The following is a 21,680-nucleotide window of genomic DNA, read 5'->3' as shown; positions in this document are numbered from 1 at the left end:
AATCACCCCTTTCACCCTCCTCCCTCCCTTCTTCCCCTCTGTCAACCACCAATCCAATCTCTGTTGCTATGTGTTCATCGTTGTTTTTATCTTCTACTTATGAGTGAGATCATACGGTATTTGACTTTCTCCCTCTGACTTACTTCATTTAGCATAATACCCTCAAGGTCCATCCATATTGTCACAAATGGCTGGATTTCTTCATTTCTTATGGTTGAGTAGTATTCAATTGTGTACATATACCGCATCTTCTTTATCCATTCATCCCTTGATGGGCACCTAGGTTGCTTCCAAGTCTTGGCTATTGTGAATAATGCTGCAATGAACATAGGGGTTTATGTATCTTTATGCATTTGTGTTTTCAACTTGTTTGGATAAATACCCAGCAGTGGAATAGCAGGATCATATGATAGATCTACTCTTGATTTTCTGAGAACACTCCATACTACTTTCCATAGTGGATGCACCAGTTTGCCCTCCCACCAGCAGTGTAGAAGTGTTCCCTTCTCTCCACATCCTCTCCAATACTTATTGTTTCCTGTCTTGTTAATTATAGCCATTCTGACCAGAGTGAGGTGATATCTCATTGTAGTTTTGATTTGCATTTCCCTGTTAATGATGTTGAACATCTTCCTGTTGGCTATCTGTATGTTTTCTTTGGAGAAATCTCTTTTCAGATCTTTTGCCCATTTTTTAATTGGGTTGTTGATTTTGTTGTTGTTGAGACATATGAGTTCTTTATATATTTTGCATATTAACCCTTTATCTGATATATGGTTTGCAAATATCTTCTCCCAGTTGTTAGGTTGTGTTTTCATTTCATTGACGGTTTCCCTTGCTGTGCAGAAGCTTTTTAGTTTGATGTAGTTCCATTTGTTTATTTTTTCTATTGTTTCCTTTGCCCAGTCAGACAGTATTTGAAAAAATGCTGCTAAGACTGATGTCAAAGAACATACTGCCTATGTTTTCTTCCAGAAGTTTTATGGTTTCAGGTCTTACATTCCAGTCTTTAATCTATTTTGAGTTGATTTTTGCGCATGGTGTAAGGTAATGGTCCACTTTCATTTTTTACATGTGGCTGTCCAGTTTTCAACAATGTTTTATGGTTTTCGGTGTACAGATCTTTCACCTCTGGTTAAGTTTATTCCTAGGTATTTTATTTTTTCTTACAATTGTAAATGAGACTGTATTCTTAATTTCTCTTTCTGCTACTTTGTTGTTAGTGTATAGAAACGCAACTGATTTTTGTCTGTTGACTTTGTATCCTGCAACTTGACTGTATTCATTTATTATTTCTAAAAGTTTTTTAGTGGATTCTTTAGGGTTTTCTATATTTAAATCATGTCATGTGCTAATAGTGACAGTTTCACTTCTTTTCCAATTTGGATCCCTTTTATTTCTTTTTCTTGCCTGATTGCTCTGGCTAGGATTTCCAATATTATGTTAAATAAGAGTAGTGAAAGTGGGCATCTTTCTCTGGTTCCTGTTCTTAGAGGGATAGCTTTCAGTTTTCCTCCATTGAGAATGATATTAGCTGTGGGTTTGTAATATATGGCCTTTATTATGTTGGGGTATTTTCCTTCTATACTCATTTTATTTAGAGTTTTCATCACAAATGTTTGCTGTATCTTGTCAAATGTTTTCTCTGCATCTATTGAGATGATCATGTGATTTTTATTCTTCATTTTGTTAATGTGGTGTATCACATTGATTTGCAAATGTTGAACCATCCCTGCATCCCTGGAATGAATCCCACTTGATCATTATGTATGAGTTTTTCATGCATTCTTGTATTCGATTTGCTAGTACTTTGTTGAGGATTTTTGCATTGATGTTCATCAGTGATATTGGTCTGTATTTTCTTTTTTTGTGTGTCCTTGTCTGGTTTTGGTATCAGGTAATGTTGGCTTCATAGAATGAGTTAAGAATCTTCCCCTCCTCTTTAATTTTTTAGAAGAATTTGAGAAGGATAGGTATTGAGTCTTCTTTGAATATTTAGTAGAACTCACCATGGAAGCCATCTGGTCCTGGACTTTTATTTTTTGGGAGGTTTTTGATTACTGTTTCAATCTCTTTACTAGTGATTGATCTATTCAAATTCTCTACTTCTTCTTGATTCAGTTTTGGAAGGTTGTGTGATTCTAAGAATTTATTCATATCTTCTAGATTATCCAATTTGTTGTCATATAGCTTTTCATAGCATTCTCATAATCTTTTGTATTTCTGAGGTGTCTGTTGTAATTTCTCCTCTTTCGTGTCTGATTTTATTTATTTGAGGCTTCTCTCTTTTTTTCTTGGTGACTCTAGCTAAAGGTTTGTCAATTTTGTTTATCTTTTCAAAGAACCAGCTCTTGGTTTCATTGACTTTTTCTGTTGCTTTTTAGTCTCTATTTTGTTTATTTCTGCTCTGATTTTTATTATTTCCTTCCTCATGCTGATTTGGGGCTTTGTTTGGTCTTCTTTTTCCAGTTCCTTTAGGTGCACTGTTAGATTGTTTATGTGGGATTTTTCTTAATTGTTAAGGTAGCCCTGAATTGCTATAAACTTCACTCTTAGAACTGCTTTTGCTGTATCCTATAGATTTTGGTATGTCATATTCTCATTTTCATTTGTCTCCAGGTATTTTTTTATTTCTCCTTTAATTTCTCCATTGACCCAATTGTTGTTCAGTAGCATTTTGTTTAATTTCCACATTTTTGTGGCTTTTCTGATTTTCTTCCTGTAGTTGACTTCTAGTTTCATACCTTTGTGGTCAGAAAAGATGTGTGGTATTATTTCAGTCTTCTTAAATTTATTGAGACTTGTTTTGTGGTCTAATATGTGATCAATCCTGGAGAATGTTCCATGCACATTTGAAAAGAATGTGTATTCTGCAGATGTTGGATGGAAGGTTCTGTATATATCTACTAAGGTCATTTGGCTTTATGTGTCACTTAAGGCCAATGTTTCCTTATTGATCTTTTGTTTAGATGACCTACCCATTGGTTTAAGTGAAGTGTTAAAATCCCCTACTATTGTTGTGTTACTGCCTATTTCTCCTTTTATGTCTGTTAATAATTGCTTTATATATTTAGGTGCTCCTATGTTGGGGGCATAGATATTTACAAGAGTTATATCCTCTTCTTGGATTGTTCCCTGTATCATTATGTAGTGCCCTTCTTTGTTTGTTGTTAAAGTTTTTGTTTTAAAGTCTATTTTGCCTGGTATAAGTATTGCTGCCTCAGCTTTCTTTTATTTGCCATTTGCGTCTTTTTCCATCCTTTCACTTTCAGTTTGTGATTGTCTTTCAGTCTGAAGTCTGTCTCTTGTATGCAGCATATATATGGGTCTTGTTTTTTTATCCAATGGGCCACCCTATTCCTTTTGATAGGTGCATTTAGTCTATTGACATTTAAATTAGCTATTGATAAATATATATTTATTGCCATGTTGTTACTTTTTTTCTGGGTGTTTTTAGTAGTTCTTCTCTGTTCCTTTCTTCTTCTCTTGCTCTCTTTTCAAGTGGTTTGATGGCTTTCTTTAGTAATGTGTTTGATTTCTTTCCTCCTACTTATTTGTTTACTTACTATAGGTTTCTGGTTTGTGATTACCATGAGGTTCATATATAAAATTATTTTCTACATATATAGAAACCTATATTGAGTTGCTAGTCTCTTTAATTTGACCTCTTTCTTAAAGCTCTACTGTTTCACTCCCCTCCTCCCACATTTTATGTTTTTGAAATCATATCTAATCTCTTATTTTGTGTCTATCCATTATCATTAAAATAGGTAATTTTAGTACTTTCATCTTTTAACCTTCATATTGTCTTCATAGGTGGTTGATCTGCTACCTTTACTGTATTTTTGCCTTTATCAGTGCTTTCATTGCCTTTTTTTTTTCCGATAATTTTCTTATCCCTATTTGTGGTCTTCTCTTTCCCTTAAGTTCCTTTAGCATTTCTTGTACAATTGGTTTCTTGGTGATAAACTCCTTTAATTTTTGCTTGTCCAGGAAACTCTTTATCTCTCCTTCCGTTCTGAATGCTAAACTTGCTGGATAGAGCATTCTCAGCTGTAGGTTTTTTTCCTTTTAGCCCTTTAAATAGATTGTGCCACTGTTTTCTAGTCTGTAGGGTTTCAGCTGAAAAGTCCGCTGATAGCCTTATTGGCTTTCCTTTGTATGTCACTAGTTGCCTTTCTTTTGCAGCTTTTAGGATTCTCTCTTTATCTTTAATTTTGGATATTTTAATTCTAATGTGTCAGTGTGGGCCTCTTTGGGTTTATCTTGTTTGGTACTCTGTGCTTCCTCTACCTGGAGGTCTGTTTCCTTAGGTTAAGAAAGTTTTCAGCTACTGTGTCTTCAAATAGATCCTCTGCCCCTTTTTCTCTCTCTTCTCCTTCTGGGACACCTATAATACAAATGTTAGTGCACTTGATATTGTTCCAGAGTTCCCTTAGACTATTCTCATTCTTTTTAATTCTTTTTTCTTTTATCTTTTCAGCTTGGGTGTTTTCTTCTAGTCTTTTGTCCAGCTTGCTGATCTATTCTTCTGTATCATCTACTCTGCTATTGAGTCCCTCTAGTGAATTTTTCATTTCCAGTATTGTATTCTTCACTTCTGATTGCTTCTTTTTTATAATTTGCACTTCTTTGTTGATGTTCTCACTGTGTTCATCCAGTCTTCTCCCAATATCGTGATCATTCTTATGAGTTTTTGTTTGAACTATTTGTCAGGTAAATTACTTATTTCTGTTTCATTTTGTTCTTTTTCTTGGGTTTTATCTTGTTACCTTGCTTAGAATGTGTTCCTTTGCCTTCTCATTATGCCTCTTTCTCTGTGCTTGTATCTATGTATTAGGTGAGTCAGCTATGTCTTCTGTTCTTCGAGAAGAGACCTTATCTAAGAGACAACTTTTGAGGCCCAGCAGTGTGCTTCTCTCTCATCACCAGTCCAAATGTTCCAGGAGTGACCCCTGTGAGGCCTATTTGAGCCCTTCTGCTGCAGCAGGGTTGCTCTTACTGCTGGTACCCAAGGAGTCTAGGCTTTCCACTACTCCCTGCCCCCTGACAAGCTGTTTGTAAATCAGGTTTGGGGAGTTTGAGCTGGTATGTGATCAGTTTTACAAATGTTTTAGGCAGCTCACAACTGCAAGGCGTAGGGGGATGTTCCAGGTGCCCCAGGCCCAACTAGCAATTACAAAGGTGAAGAGGACAGTATCTTAGCACACTTGTAAACCGTGAGCACACAAACGTTCTGTGATATACCATTATTAATTGTTGGTCTGTTACATACAGACCACTTCTGATAGAATATCTTTAAATCTCTTACTATGATTGTGGACGTATCCAATTGTCTTTCTAATTCTGCCAATTTGGGTTTTACATATTTTGAGTCTATGATGTGAATGAAAAAACTATTATGATTATTATATCTTCTTGATGTGCTGTTCATTGTATTACTACATTGAGCCATTATCTCTAGTCATGCTTTTTGTTTTAAATTGTATTTTCCATATTGCTGTACAGCTTTTTATTTGGAAGTAGCTTATAGACGGATTATTAAAAATCTAATCTGATCATCTTTTTGTAGTAGTGAGTGTAATCCATTTACATTATTGTGATTTCAGATATATTTGGACTTATGACATCTTTATGTTTTCTGTCACCTTCCTGTTTCTTTTCTTTTTAATCCTTTGCCTTTGGTTAGTTTGATAAAATATTCTATATTTTCTACCCAAAACTTTGCTGGTTTTAAATCTTAGGTCTTAATCTTAAATTTTAACATATATAATTAAGTATAAATTGTTCTAAGAAAGCTTACAGTTATTCCACATTTTGATTCTCTTCCTGACAATGACAAGGACTCTGGCAGTCTTTTGCATCACCACTCCCATCTTATTATTTAGAAATTTTAGTATCAACAATTTTCAAAACAAAACTGTAGAGTTTTTTTTAACTGTACATAATTAAACCTACCAGCACATGTTATCAATTTCTGTGTTTGCTATCGTTTCTTGTATCCCTCACTTTCAGTTCACTTTTTGTCTTGCAAAGTTAACTGGAGTCTGTGGATCATAAACTCTTTAAGGCTTACAGTGACTGAAAATGTCTTATATTTCCCTACATTCTTTTTTTTTTTTTTAAGGAAGATTAGCCCTGAGCTAACATCTGCCACCAATCCTCCTCGTTTTTTGCTGAAGAAGACTGGCCCTGAGCTAACATTGGTGCCCATCTTCCTCTACTTCATATGTGGGCCAGCTGCCACAGCATGGCTTGACAAGTAGTGCATAGGTCTATACCCGGGATCCAAACTGGCAAACCCTGGGTCACCAAAGCAGAACGTGAGAACTTAACTGCTGTGCCACTGGGCTGGCCCCCCACATTCTTGATTTATAGCTAAGTTAGATATAAATTTTAGATTGAAGATTATTTTCTCTCAATACATTGAAAATATTCCATTGCATTCTAGAATTTATCAGCCTAAGTTTCATTTCTCATTCCATTGTAGAGTAACTCTCCAATAGCTTTATATAACTTTTTTTTACTCTAACATTTTGCAGTTTTAGTTTAGTATCTAAGTATAGATTTATCATTGTTTATTTTGCTTGTTGCCAAGAGTTAATTTGATCTTAGCGCTCATTATTTCTTCAGTTTTGGAGAATTTTTAGCTGCTATCTTACCGGATATTGCTTCTTTGTCATTCTTTCAAATCTACCTATCAATCCATTCTCTTAACGGTCCTTTCATTTTGTTTGGATCTTTTTTCATGCTGTTCTCTGGGTTAACTCCTCAATACCATCTTCCAGTTCACTCATTTTTTCTCTATAAAGTTTATTCAATCTACTACGTGGTAGAGACTTTGCCATTCCTGTCAAGAATAGATTGAGTCTACATCCCTTCCTCATGAATCTGGGTCAGCCCTATGACTAGTTTGACCAATGGACTGTGGCAGAAGTGACACTGTACCAGCTCCAGTCCTTCAAGAGATCTGGCACTTCTGCTTTCATACTCTCTCAAGGAAACCAGCCATCATGCTTTAAAGATGCATGAGCTAGACTAAGGAATGATGAGACACCACATAGAGAGAAAAAAGTCACACAGTGAAACCCTGAGGCTTGTGAATGAAGACTTCTGGAAGCTTCTAGGCCAGCCAAAGGCAACCAAGTAAGACACCTCAGCCAAGGCTCCTAATTGAGCATTGCCCAAGGTCTTGACCCAGAATGTTGAGCAGACTGTTGTTTTAAGCCACCAACTTTTGGGATAGTTTCTGACACTGTAATAGATAACTGAAGTAATTACATTTTTATTTCAGTGACTATATTTTTCATTTCTAAGATTTATAATCAATTCTATTTCATGTCTACCTGTTTTAATTTCATTTTTGTCTGGTGTTAATAACTTGTTGCCTTTTTAAAATGGAAAACTTGTTTCATTCATCTCTTTGAACATCCTGAGCATACTGATTTTAAATCTTTTTCATCTGAAGCAAATTACTACTTTGACCATTGATTGTGTTGTCCGTCCATGCATTAGATTTCTTCATAACTATTTGTGAGTGGAGGGGTGAGGGTCAGATTACAAATACATTGTGAGTAAGAGGCTTTTTTTATTTTTTACTTTTCAATACCCCCCCCCCCATATCCCTGCCAGTGATTTGGGGTCCTGTTTATGGAGATGTTATAGATTTTGGAAATTTGGTCACAGAACCAGGGATATCTTGCCTCAGTTACTGGTCCCATGGCTGTGTCTGTTTCCTTCTGCCTCCCTAAACTCAGAGCTTTTCAAAGCCCAAGCAGAAGTACATATAGCGTCTGTTTTTATTTTTAAGCTTTCTTTCACAAGGGAGGCAGTCTCACCCCAACCTCTGGCTTCTGACTCCCCTTGCCCCACCCCCCCTTTACCAAGCAAGATCCCAAATACCATGCAAGAATGACTAAGAGACCAATAAGCTAGAGATTCAGGCTGTTCACAGCATTGTGTTTCTACTACTTTCTCAATTCATGGTGATGTTTATTTTGTTTTTGAAATTGGCTCATTCCCCCTGCCCCTTCTTTTTATATTCTATTGTTGCTATATGTTTGGGCCACAGAGAGTGATCAAATCACACACTTACTATGCCACCTGGGCTAGAAGTCCAGTACGTCATAGATTGAAATGTTTTCATCACACATGAAGATCTTTCATATTCTTAGGAAGGACTTTCTATTCTACTGACCTCTGTTTTTCAGAGTGATTAGATTGGGCCTACATGGATGATACAGGATCATCTCCCTGTTTTAAGGTCCATAACCTTAATTACATCTGCAAAGTTCCTTCAAAGCAGCACCTAGATAAGTGTTTGATTAACTAACCAGAGGACAGGAATGAGGGAGCATCTTTAGGGTTCTACCTACCACAGTAATTGATGCCTGAAGCCATGTGTGGTAGGATTTAAAAAAAGTTATTTAAAACCAGAATTGAATGTAGGAACATTTGTCTTCTAAGGGGTAAAGAAGAGGCATGAGGAGATATAATTTATATCAAAGGAAGAATTAATCTGGACACTACTTCATTCCATTTTAATACAGTGCTAAGTGGAGACTGCTAAGAGGTGCCAAAAAGGATAAAAATCTAAATTACTTAGTATAATAATGAGGATAATTAAGGTGTGAGAAAGGTTTCAAGGTCAAGAGAAGCCTCAGGTATATGGTCAGAACTTGGAGTCTATGTAGAAATTGCCCATGTCTATTGGCCTTAAAAACCCTTACATTGGCCTCAAATTCTTACATTGACCCGAACCTTCAGTAAAGTCTGCCATCATAAAACTGTCTTCAGTGTGTGGTTCACAGAGAGAGCAAGGAATGGAGGCTAAGTTCTACTTCTTGACTTGTGTAGAACAGAGGCAAGAAGACCAGCTGGTTTTGTAGGTGAGACGCAATTGATACCAAACGTGCAGGAAGTTAGGACTTGGACCCAGAAGGGACCATGAGAACATCAGCCTCAGGATTCACAGTTATCTGAAAGAGGACCTGAGCCTTCCCATGGGGTGGGAGCTTGAGCCAATTTTGTTTTAGCTTCAAAGAAAATAACAGCCTCCTCTGAAATCTGAGTTATAGTTTAAGACAGTTCTCAATCTGGCAGAGTGTTAGTGTTACCTGGGGAGCTGTTAATAAAAACTCCCAGTACTTAGGCTACACCCCAGAACAACTAAATCAGATCCTCTGGGAGTAGGACCCAGGCACCGTAAGTATTTAAATCTTTCCCAGGTGATTCTAATGTACAGCCATGGCTGAGAACCACTGCTTTAAGCTGTGAAAGAATCTTGAAGGAATTCTTTCTTTTGAACTATGGGCACTTGAAGAGAAGTGAGTGAATCAGTACTCTTGGAGATGGGAGACAAAACACTGAATTGAGGGTATGAGAAGATGATTCAATTCTGTGGTGAAAGTGACTGAACGGGAACATAGAGGAGGCTTTCAAATTTGACTAACAGGAGGGCATCTTTTTGCTTTGAGAAGTGTATTAGAATGGTGGGGACAAAACTTGGACTACAGAGATTGGAAAAGTGAACGGGGGAGAGGAAGTAGAAGTAAATGGAGACTCATTTTTCAAGATATTAAAAGGGATGATGAAACAAAAGATGGAGGTCACCACAAGAAAAGAATGCCAAAATAACTAGGAAGCACAAATCCAGGAAGGAGCTTTAATAAACCAAAACCAAATTTGAATAGTGAGGACATTCTGACTATTCCTGACTCCACACATATTTTTTTATAGTCATAAGTGAAAGGATTGGGAATCATGTTTGGACAAAAACGAAAAACACTCCTCCACTTTTCTCCATAGCATAGAGTGATAGAGATGAAAATTAATTACAGCACAAAGTATATTTAGCCATAATTTAATCAACATAACCATTATTTATAGGTGTCAATGGTTTGCTCTTGTATTCAATCTATCACACATTTGTGATAGGTTTTATAATGTAGACTACCAGACAATGATAATTTATTGAATTCAAGTAAGCAATTCATGCCCATGTGTGAATGACCTGAGTTTCTAAACCCCTTAGAGAGATTTCCCTTTTAAAATATAGAAAGCCTATTAATATAAATGAAGTTCTATTTGGCAAGGTGAAGAAGAAATGTGAAGAAGGCCTGCCACCAAGTGTGCCCTTTGGCGACATGAGTCTTTCTTTGAAGTCAATTCTGTAAACTGGCTATAACTCGTCTCTGCCTCCACTTCCGAACTCCAAATTGTCTAAGAAGGCCATTTTCCCCTGGTGGGTCCAAAGGTAGCCCAGGGTCCCACCAGAGATGATGGAGGAGGGCAGGAATGATAGTAGCTATTCTCCTGTGTGAGTCAGTGCTACTTACAACTAGATTCAGAATATTTTTCAGGAATTTTATTCCAGGTACTTTGCAGGAAAAAAATACTAATATCCTTACAAGCCATGTGACATGTTTGTATTTCACTATATTCTTATCCCCGAACAAGTCTTCAGAAGTCTCGCAGCCGCCCAGGACCACCTGGATCCTGCCTACCTACAAAGGCTTTTCTGTTTTCCTCTTGAATGCATGTGTCCTTCTGGAGAAGCAAAAACATATTAGACTTCCAGTTCCTCATTGCCCCAGCTAGAGTTTTATGAAAAAATTGGAAGAGCCCTTGGGGAGAACAACTCTTCCTAACAGACCCGAGAGGAAGGACACTTAAGGTTTCCCTGAGGAGGTACTGAGATGGGCTCAGTGGATAACCAGTTAGCCGTAGCCAGCCTTTGCCCAAGGGTTGGGAAAATTCCTCATCTACTGAATCACAGGTGAGCAGCAACCAGAGTTTTCAGAGTAGAAGTGTGGCATGTTTCCACCACGTAGGAGAGACCCCTCAGTGACATAATTAATTAGGAGATCTTATTTGAAGATCAGTTATAAAAAGTAAAGTAATTTGAGATTTGATGGGAAGATTTGATTCCTTGAACAGAATTTCAATAGAACTTTGGAAGAGAGCTAATGCTCACAATACCAGAGATCATATTTTGTAAATAATGACAATCTGTAGACCCTAGAGTAGTCTGTTTTTGTGATTTACAGTATGTTGCTCTCCTCCTTTGTTTTGTAATAATAGCCACCATTTATTGAATACCTTCCATGTGCTGGGTACAATACACAATTTGCCCTATTTCGTCTCTTCACATGACACCATAAGGTGAATATTTATGTCCCTGCTTATAGATGAGCAAATACTCAGACATGTTGGGTGGTTTACTCAAGGCCACACAGAAAATTAGTGACAGAGCTAAAATTTTGATCTCATATCTAGTTGCCTCCAAAGTTTGCTATCTATCATTATACATGTTACACTAATTTTCTATATGTTGAAAGGAGCATCATAACTATCTAAGAAAGAATATTTTCAATCCTCCATGCCAGCAGAATTTCAATTCAGTGCCACACAAAGCAATGAGCTTATCAGAAGGTTAGAGGAAAGCTGAAGGAAGCTGCTGGTAAAAACAAGTCTACATAAAGGATAAGTAACAACATATCTAAGCCTTCGAGGTGTGTTTCTAGAGAGATATTGATAGCATACCAATATTCTGGTTTAAGAGTAACAGGCCATTCGTAATACCCTAGCTTTGACTCAAGAAATAATTTTAGAAATATTAGGCAAATTTATGAGGTTGACATGGAGGCTCAAAATAATAAGAGCAATTTCACTAGATTACATTGGAAATAAGAAAAGAATCCCTATTCTTTTCATCTTATGACCCTTGGCAGAAAGTAGTAGTGAAGTTTAAGAGTTTGAAATTGGTGTGATGTGGGGAGGGGATAATAAATTGCAAAAATTTAGTAAGGTAAATGGATTTGAGACCCCAAATTTAAGTTCTTTCTTTTGCGCAGATTATTACTGAATTCCCTTTATGTCATCAACCCTGTGCCAGGTGCTGTTTAGGTGGGCAAGATAAGTACATTACAATACTTCTCCTTCAAGAGTTATAATCAGGAAGCAAGATGTAAATACAACAATGCCTAATTTAGTGCCAAAATAAGAAGTACTGTTAATAAAAGCTATCAAACTCAGAGAATAAAGAAAGAAATGAGGACTGGAATGTGCATTCACTCAACTAATGTATTTATTGATTACCTCCTGTGGGCCAAGCAAGGTAAGATAATTAATGCCATGGCTAACCAGTAGAAGCTTTCGAGAGGTGAGAAGTTTGAGGTGAACTGGTAAAGACAGGAAATAGGCAGATAAAAGGAGAGTGACTTTCTAAAGAATAAAGATTTTTAAAGCAGCAAACTTACTACAGATTTAAACACTTTACATGTATTAATTCATTTAATCATCACAAAAACTCAGGTAGGTACTATTAGTATTTCCATTAAACATGACGAAGCTAGGCTCAGAAAGTTTAAGCAATTAACTCCCTAAGGCACACAAGTAGAAAGTGGTATAGCCAGATGCAAATGCAGCAAGTAAGTTTTAATTGCTTTTCTACCCAGGCTCTCAGGCCACGTTATTGAATACCTTCCATGTGCTGGGTACAATAAATAGTTTGTTTTATTTCATCTCTTCACATGACACCATAAGGTGAATATTTACGTCCCTACTTATAGATGAGCAAATACTCAGACATGTTGGGTGGTTTACTCAAGGCCGCACAGCAAATTGCAGGACCTGCCCATGCAAAGAACACAGTACTAGCATGCCTTAGCAAGTATTCATCAGAAGTTTGGGTAACATCAAGTTTCTTGTCTTAGACCTTGGTAGTTGTGATTAATCTCTAAGACAATTGTTCTCAAACTTTAAGGAGCATCAGATCACCTGGAAGGCTTGTTAAACCATAGATAGCTGAACCCCACCCTTAGAGTTTTCACCTCAGTGGGTCTGGCATGGGGCCCAAAAATTTGCTCTTCCAAACAAGTTCCCAGGTAGTGCTGATGCTGCTGGTCTGAAGACCATGCTTTGGGAACCACTGATTAAGAAAACAAGTTCCCAACCTCCCCGATAAACCGTATATCTGGGGCCTTCCATCACTGAGGGTAAATTGGATATCTCTAGTTCCACATCCCAGGAATCTCAAACTCAAGTGTCTAGAATTGAAATCACTATCTTCTCATTGAAAATCTGCTCTTGTGTTTTTGCCATCTTAAGTGATGGCACAAGTTAACACTTAGTACTTTGGAAGCATCCCTGACTCTTTCTCCATCTACCCCCACCTAACCAAAGCACTGTGTCATATTGATTCTCTCCTTTAAGTGCCTCTTTCAACAGATATTTATTAAGTACTACTCTGTGCTAGTCTAGACTGGATAAGACTGAAAGATATTGAATATCCCAAAATATGACCATCAGATAGCATCCCTTTCTGTAGTAAGGGAGAACATCACTTTCACAGAGTCAGCGATGTCACAGAAGAGAAAGTATTCACAGAGGTTGGGGGTGTAGGCTCAAGTGGTTTAAGAAAGGTCTTTCAAAGCAGAAAAGTGATTGGGATTGATGACATAATAGTGTACGATTGGTGGTCATAGTAAGATGAGGGTTCTGATAAGCAAACTGCTGTTTGATAACTGAGCTGTTTGCCTAGATGAGCAGACAATTGTTTCAGAAAAAATTTATTTGCGGGAATTACCTGACACAAATAGTGAAACTATTTTATAGTTTACAGCTTTATCTATTTTGGGCAAATGTTTCCTGGAACAAAATACTAACTCATGTTGACACAGGTGGTCTTTGTTTTCAGTCCTAATAACTATGTCACGTTGATATAAGTGATCACAGTTCTCAAAGGACACTATGCCCTAGATTTAAGAAACTTCCATTCTGGTGAGCTGGCAGACAGGGTTTCAACAAAACACCTCTTTGTTAACACTGTTATTTATTATAAGGTAGAAAGGGCACAGATAAGAAGAAATATCTGAATCTTCCTATGGAAGTCTTCATAGTGGAGGTAGCATGGAGTTTGAATGGATAAGGGAGTGAGGACAATACCGTCCAGGTGGAGCAAGAGGACTATAAAAAGCCCCAGAGATGTGAGAGATCACAAAGCCATCTCCTTTCTATCAATACTCCCAAGCTTTAGTTCAGGCTCTCTTCTTTCTTCAAACTATTCAAAAATCTTGTAATTGACCCACCTGTCCCCAGTCATGTAAAGGCTGCCAATGATGTCCTTATCTGTAACCCAGGCACTTTAGCTTCATCCCCTGGAGGGAGCAGAGTGTAGTGCTCCTCTGGGAAGGAGAAAAGATGATCAGGGAAGCACTCTGCCTCCTTCTCTGGCTGTGAAGTCCACAAGTGACTCCTTTTGCTGCCCAGTCTTCCATAGGAAAGGTATAGGTGCCCGCCATTATGAGGTGGGGGGTAGTATTTTCCCTTCTTTCTGTCCAGTGAACCCAAAAGCATAGGACCCCAAAGAAGATCCAAACAAGTCTTTACTTAAGGTTTCAGACAATAAAATACATATCATCGAGAGTGGTAGTGTGGGGTAAGGGTGGACTTTAAATGGCTTCATCTCCCTTATTTTAATCTAATCCCCATTCTAGAAGGTATTCACATGGATGTTCCCCTCAATGGCAGAGTGTCTCCCCATGGAATCCTTCTTCTCCTTTCCTCATGCTACCCTCTTCTTGCATCCCCTGTGCTTGGGGTGTTTCCTTGTTTTTCCTCTTCCCTTCTTGGATCGTGGACCTTCTCCCAGCAATTATCAGGCCTCTGGCCTCTTCTTGGGTCTTGGAAATCTTCTCAGTCTCCAAGTTGTATGTTGAAGGTTGCTGATTTTGAGTCATAAGTCAGTCATAGTCATTCTTTCCCCTATCCACTTCTATTCCAGGCTAAGGGGAGAAAGGGAATTTTCGGTGGTGAGGAGAAGAGAAAGGGCATTGGGAGTGGCTGTCCACTTTGTATTGCAGCTTAATTTTATTTTTCTGGTTTTCTTGAGAGGTATCTTTAAAAAAAATCAGAGATCTTATCCTGCAAGGGTCATTCTCCAGCCAATAACAGTCACTGAGTCTTTATATGAGATTCATATTTGTCGGTGTCGCAATCCAATGTACACATCAGGATAGATGCGGAGAGGGCTGATGGCCACTCTGAGTTTATCATAACCAGCGTTTCAATATATACATAGCTTACAGCTCTTAAACATACACAGGTGTTCTGGATGAAGTAATTAGCGAATGCCAAGAATTCTTAGTGATTTCTCAAGGAGCCCTCCCTTGGCCTCTGTTTTGATATTATCATGTTATTGCTGTGCTCCTATATTTTTATCTCGGAGCAGGCAAGGTCTCTTAGGCAATGGTCCCTCCTGCTCCCGATATCAATATTGTTTCTCCATCTGTGCCCCCCGGGCGGCCGCCGCCTGTCTTAGATTGCCCCCCCAGGGGGTCTTACCCGTCATTGGCTAACCGGCCTTCTCACCTCTGGGTCACAGTTTGTTGGCAAGCTTTTTCCAGTGATTATTAACCCTTCCTGTGTCAGGGGCGGCTACAAATTCCCTCTCCTAATGTTCGTTCTTATTTTGCTTTGCATATTTTTTAAAGTATCTCCCTCCTTAGCAACCTGAATAACATTACAAATCCATGAACCTAGACTCAGAAGGTGTCATGTCCAGTCACTGCTTCTCAATTCCTGGCCTCCTCTCCCTCAACTGCAGTGGGGAGAGACAAGGACAGCCCTACTACATATCTCAACCTCTGCCTGAGGCACATCTTCAATCTCTGGCCTAAAGGATCAAGTCCAAACTTCTTGTCAAAGCATAGGCTCTGACGAAGAACTGGCCCTGCCTCTTCTCCACCCCATCTCCAATTACCTTCCACAAATAATGAATGCAACAGCAATATGAAACCACTAGTCTTTATGGTTCCCACCTCCTAGGCCTTTGAGAGTTCTACTTCCTCTGCCTGGAGTCCTTTCACAAACATTGTCTACCTGGCAAACGCCTATCCATGGATCAAAACACCTTGGAGGCACAATCTCCTCTTTGAAGCCTTCCCTGATCAGCCCCTCATAATCATTCTCTCTGCTATATTACCTCTATACCTCATACACAACTTTTATTATTATTAGCTTCCATTTGTTGAGTGTGTCTGTTTTATTCCAGAGATGATAAAACAAAAGTTATTTAGGAAGAGTCGAGTAGCTTACTTAAATCCACAAAATTAAAGCAAGATGCAGGATTTTCATCAAGGCTTGTCTAGCTCCAAAGTCTATACATTATCCACTGCCACATTCTACCTCCTATTTCTGCATGTATTATTTGTTTATATCGTATATTATTTGTTTATATCAGTTTCCCCCATATACACCTCTTGACTGAGATTAACTGAAAACAGGAACAATGTTTTATTCATCTTTGCATCACCAGTACCTGGAATATAATATGCATTCAATAAATGTTTGTGGAACTCAGCTGAACTCTTTTTTAAATGCAAATCCTATTAGTTGTATTCAATATTGCTCTATCTTCTTTTCATTGATTAATTCTTGGTATTTATCTAAATTTATCTTCTTCATTTTGGATCATTAAAAAGAGGTTCAATGGGATGTTTTTCAAATTCATTACCTCCCAAAAGGGTAATGAACCAAAGAGCAGGATTGTCATCACTTTAATAGTGATGTACTTGATTCAAGCAATCATTTCTAGACATGCTTTAGGAAGCAAAATATTAGCTCTCCAGTTGCCAAATTCCAAATCTTGACTTAGCAGGAAGAGGCCCAATTCGGGGAAAGAATTTTTATCATTGACTTCAAGCAAACATACTTAAGCTACAGTTGGCACATCTTCTCTGTATGCTCAGGATTTTTACAGATGGGGTCACATTGTAATTGTATCTTCTCCTATAAGCTATTGATGATGATATGCATACTCTTCATGTACGGGAAGGTGACCCAACTTACTCACAATTGATAAAGCATATATGCACTTTGAGTTATTTCCAGCGAGGAGGAACAATTTGTGCTCAACCATTTAGCTGTCTCCCCAAGTTTCCACAGAGGAAAACAACATGGCCTAAGGGAAAGACAGAGTCTGACTTGATGAAAACTCTTCGTGGACGTAACCTATAAATATAATCTTAATGCATCAGGCTCAAATCCAGTACAGATTTCCCCCTCTATCCAAAAGTAGAGATTTCCTATGAAACCATTCAAAAGCCAAAATGGCGTAAAGTGAAGAAGCAATTACTATTCATTTATATGGGAAAAATTTCTGAGCATTCCCAGACCTGAAAAACAACCTACCAAATCATATCAAATAACACATAAAACCTAAAATAACACCAGTATACAGTAAAAGCAGGAATGATATTATAAATACACAGCCTATATAAAGTAGAAATAATGTCTGTACAGTGTAGTGTCACTTACCAGAATCGGGAAGCCAGCGAGCACACTGGAAGGCTGAGTGGTGGCAGTGGTGGTGATGGGGTGTTGGGCTCAGCCATCAGAGGTTGGGGTGGTGGAAGGTACAGGAGATGGGGTGTAGGAGAGAGAGGAAGAGAGTCATCTATCAACACCTCATTGTCGTCTGAATCCATCAGGGCAGGCAGGTCACTGACATCTACACCTTTTATGTCTGCCTGCCTCCATGTCCAAGGTCAAGGTTCATCATCTGCTGTGGTTGATGTGGCTGATGCAAAAGCTTGAAATATGACGGTATGCTTGACTGCTTAACCTTATAACGCTTTGATACAAAACAAACGCTGAACGCTATTTTCGCTTTTCTCCTTTTTCTGTAAAAGCAAAAATCCTCTTCGAATTTCTTTCATTTAGCAAAAACAGGCACTAATGTAGGTCTCTAGTAAAAGCAAAGTGGCGTAAAGTGAACTTTCAGACAGCAGGGGAAACCTGTATTTAACTACCTTCTCTCAGCCCCTACATCCCACACATTCTCCTCCATAAAATCAGCTAGAATTCTCCGCGTGGGAAGGAAGGGAGATGGGGAGGAAGAGAGACTCGCACCTGAGAAGCCATATCAGAATATCAATAGCACGTGTGGCAGTTTCCCATCATGTGATTCTGATCAAGCATCCCCGCCACGGGTTGACTCCCAGCCTCCTGCTGAGAGTGTCCCTGTCACAGAGGTTTATTCCAGTGGAGGATTTGGACATTCAGAGATTTAGCTGAAATGCATGTGAATAGATTACTACTAAGAGATTTACCTTGAAATATTTTGAGAGTAACTCTCCTGAGATGCTGAAAACACTTCAACCTCGACATTTCGGTAAAAAGAGGTAAGTATTCCACTTCAAAAATACTGAAAATAGGGTTCTTTGGGGGTCTTTTAAGTGTAACGATCCTCATTAAAAATATCACAGCCCAATGCCTTCCTTCTTTTCCTTTACTCGTAGGGCCTAAGTATGGTCCGAGTTGGTCCTCCAGCCACCCTCTCAGTCACCCGCGGTGGCGAACAAAGCACCTTACTTGGCCTTTTATCTTCTTAGGCCTTTTTGGGAGTCCCCAAAAGGAAGACTATCTTGCGCATAATCCGTCATACTTGGAACACTGCATGTTCTCTCTTCTAAATTTTACAAACCAAGTGTCAGGTGAAGTTATCTTGTTCTGCAAGAGGCAAACAAAATTTGGTTTGAACACAATGTAACACGTCTCCAAATGTCTCCAGTAATCCTGTGGCCTGCTAGAACCGAATGTCCCTGCTGCCGCTTAGAGCAGCTCAGTCTCTCTCCAGATTGGCCATGCCCCAAAGCCCTACTCACAGACACCTTGGGCTCCCCACCCAGTGCGGGTGACTCTCCCCTCACCTCCATGCTTTAGAGCAGTGGTTCTCAAATTGTGGTCCCAGGACCAGCAGCATCAGCATGACCTGGGAAGTTGTTAGAAATGCAAATTCTTGGGCCAGTACCCAGACTTACGGAATCAGAATGCCTGGTAGGGGCAGGCCCAGCAATCTGCGTTTCAACAACCCTAGTTGATTCTCATGCTCACTGAAATTTGGGAGTCCCTGCTTTAGAGCAGAACAGCTCAAGGTGTGGTCCATAGACCTGCAGCATCAGACGAACTGGGAGCTTATTAAAACCCAAAATCTCTGGCCATATTCTAAACTTACCAAATCAGAATCTCAGAATTCTGTTTTAACAAGCCCTCCAGGTGATTCTCATGCCTGCTAAAGTTTGAGAAGCATTTCCCTTCACTGTTACTCACTCCTGGCGCTCCTCACCTAGTCTTTTTTAGCACAGGAGCAGAGGGGCTAGAGACCTAGAAATACAGTTCTTTCACATTTATCCCCTTCCCTACACACACAGGTAATGCTAGCATTTTTGATGTGATGGGTCAACCACTACTAGGGTTTGCTGCTGAGTCTAGCCTACCCTGACAGATCATTTCTTTGCATAAAGAAATATTTCTTTCAAGAGGCTGATAGCATCCCCAACGATTCTTTGACAGCTGAGAAGTCTTTGCCTGCACAGAGCACAGAGAAAGAAAAAAAATTACCTCTGGGATAGGGGCTAAAGAGAGAGAGTTTGTCAAACTCACACAAATAGCATTGATGAATCTTAGCACTGACTCAATCAGAACACCCTGTTACAAATTGAAGGATAGAAGAAATATTCAGAAAGGAATTACCATATGTGAATATGCTGGGTTTGGTTCGACTTTGTAAACTGTATTGCATTTTATTTGATGAGATGGTAAATTTTCAATAGAAACAGAAAATATAAAAATATTAAGATGGAAAAAAAGAATTCACTGTGTCTCCAGTTTTTCTCTTCATAATGGCACAAAGTGGAAGCAATGGACTCAAAATAACCCAGAGGCCTGGAACACATGGGGAATATAAAATATTGATTTGGAAGCCTGGAAGGGCTGCCTTAAGAGCAGGTATCAGATAATCATGGAAAAGATGAAGCAAGAAGACAATCCACCAAGTAAAGAGAAAGCCATACAGAAATGGGGATTGGGTCAGCATGGAAAATTTCAGTTCTCTCATGCAATTTAATGACAAAGTTAATGTAAGTCATTTCTTAGTTAATTTCCATTACAATAACCTCATAGTTTCATAGATGGCTAACAGCTATATGCCATCATTTAGCTATTATCAAAGTTCTAAGAGATCTTGGAGGGAATCTGCCAAATCAAACAATATTTTGCACAGCCAGTCACCCAGAGAACATGTAAATTTGGGCACTGGCTTGAATGTTGCATTGTGGATCCCAGGTTTAACTATGTCTGTGTTCTTTCAACAGAGTTCTGTGCACATATTAGGGGTATAATATAAAACCAAAAAGTAAACTAGTATTAACTGATGTTTATTGAAATGTTTAAATATATATATATATTCAACTAAAAGAGGTGGAAGATGTTTTCTAAGTTTACTCCAGTGAGTATTTTATCAAACCTATTTCCTTGATTTCTTGCCCCATTCTTTTCCACATTGCATAATGCTTCTCTAAAATTTGTCATGGCCTATTTCCTTCTGCATGAACAGAATTCTTTATTACATTTCATCTGATTTAGGAAAGCAACAGCATTTCTTGTAGCACATGAAAGTGGAGTCCGTGGCCTAAGCATATGCAGTCTGTTTTTATTAGCATAGTAATTTGATTATTCTGGGTATAGGAATGACTAAAATTTGCATAATTCAAAGAAATATGGCAAAGATGGCCAATTAGGATACACAAATTATTTTCCTAGAACTCCAAAGAGACAGGAATTATCAAAAACTACTGTAACAGCTAAATCAGCTGCTAATGACCAGATGATGGAATGACAGACCATAAATATGTGCTGCATACCACTACAGCCTTCAAAATATGTGCTCTCCCCCTTTTTCTTTCTTTCTTTTTTTTTTTTTTTAGGAAGATTAGCCCTGAGCTAACTGCTGCCAATCCTCCTTATTTTCACTGAGGAAGACAGGCTCTGAACTAACATCCATGCCTATCTTCCTCTACTTTATACATGAGATGCCTATCAAGCATGGCTTTTGCCAAGCGGTGCCATGTCCGCACCGGGGATCCAAACTGGCAAACCCCAGGCTGCCAAAGCGGAACGTGCGCACTTAACCACTGCGCCACTGGGCCGGCCAATATTTCTTACTTTTTGATGGTATGTGCAGGCAGACCTTTACAAACCTTTCTTTTAAAGTATACATCAGTTCCAGGAATTCAGTTTCCCCTGAACCTCAGATTCATTTCACGGGAGCAGCAAGTTCATATGCCACTGAGGATAGAGAATTGGAAAGAGGAACACCAGAAAAGGGGACATGTCATAGAATTACCTTATGATTTGTCAAGAAATAAGTATGGGCACCCACTTTTAATCCTATGCATGCCCCCTAAAAAAGTATAGCCTAAGGGCCTATGACTAACATCCACTGTTATACACTTGGCTTTATAATTTAATATTTAGAAAGCTCTTATTTATCAGAGATGGTGGGACATTGACTGTGACACGTCAATTCTCAGAATTCTTTGGAAAGTACTTTCCACTTACAGATACTTTTCTTGTTGAAGAAAAGCACCCTCCAAAGAAAGTTCAAAAGAGAACCCAGATGAATATTTTTTTAGATGGTCCACAATAAGTCCTGATTTCAACATGTTCCACAGCTCCCCAGAGCTGAAAAGCTAAAGACAGTGCTACAATATCGTATTTCAAAAGTAGCACAGGGCTCGGCTGCTAAAGGAAAAAAAGGGGTTTTTATTTCAGAAGCATACAATATCATGAATAACATTGTCATCCAGAAAGAATGAGCTGGTGGGCACCATTCTGTG

The 21,680-nt window shown here is 38.6% G+C and overlaps 1 long non-coding RNA gene across 1 annotated transcript in view; it reads right to left on the bottom strand.

Moving 5' to 3' along the window:
• The window catches only part of LOC139075346 (uncharacterized), a 114,421-nt gene that overhangs the window by 80,922 nt on the left and 11,819 nt on the right, over nt 1-21,680 (bottom strand). Inside the window, exon 2 of the long non-coding RNA XR_011525666.1 lies at nt 17,320-18,513. This is a non-coding gene — a long non-coding RNA (uncharacterized lncRNA). The remainder of the gene's footprint in view (nt 1-17,319; nt 18,514-21,680) is intronic.

This window comes from Equus przewalskii, chromosome 13, assembly GCF_037783145.1.
Source record: "Equus przewalskii isolate Varuska chromosome 13, EquPr2, whole genome shotgun sequence".
NCBI lineage: Eukaryota > Metazoa > Chordata > Mammalia > Perissodactyla > Equidae > Equus > Equus przewalskii.
Note: the sequence above shows the minus strand (reverse complement) of the source record. Positions and strands in the feature narration are given on the sequence as shown.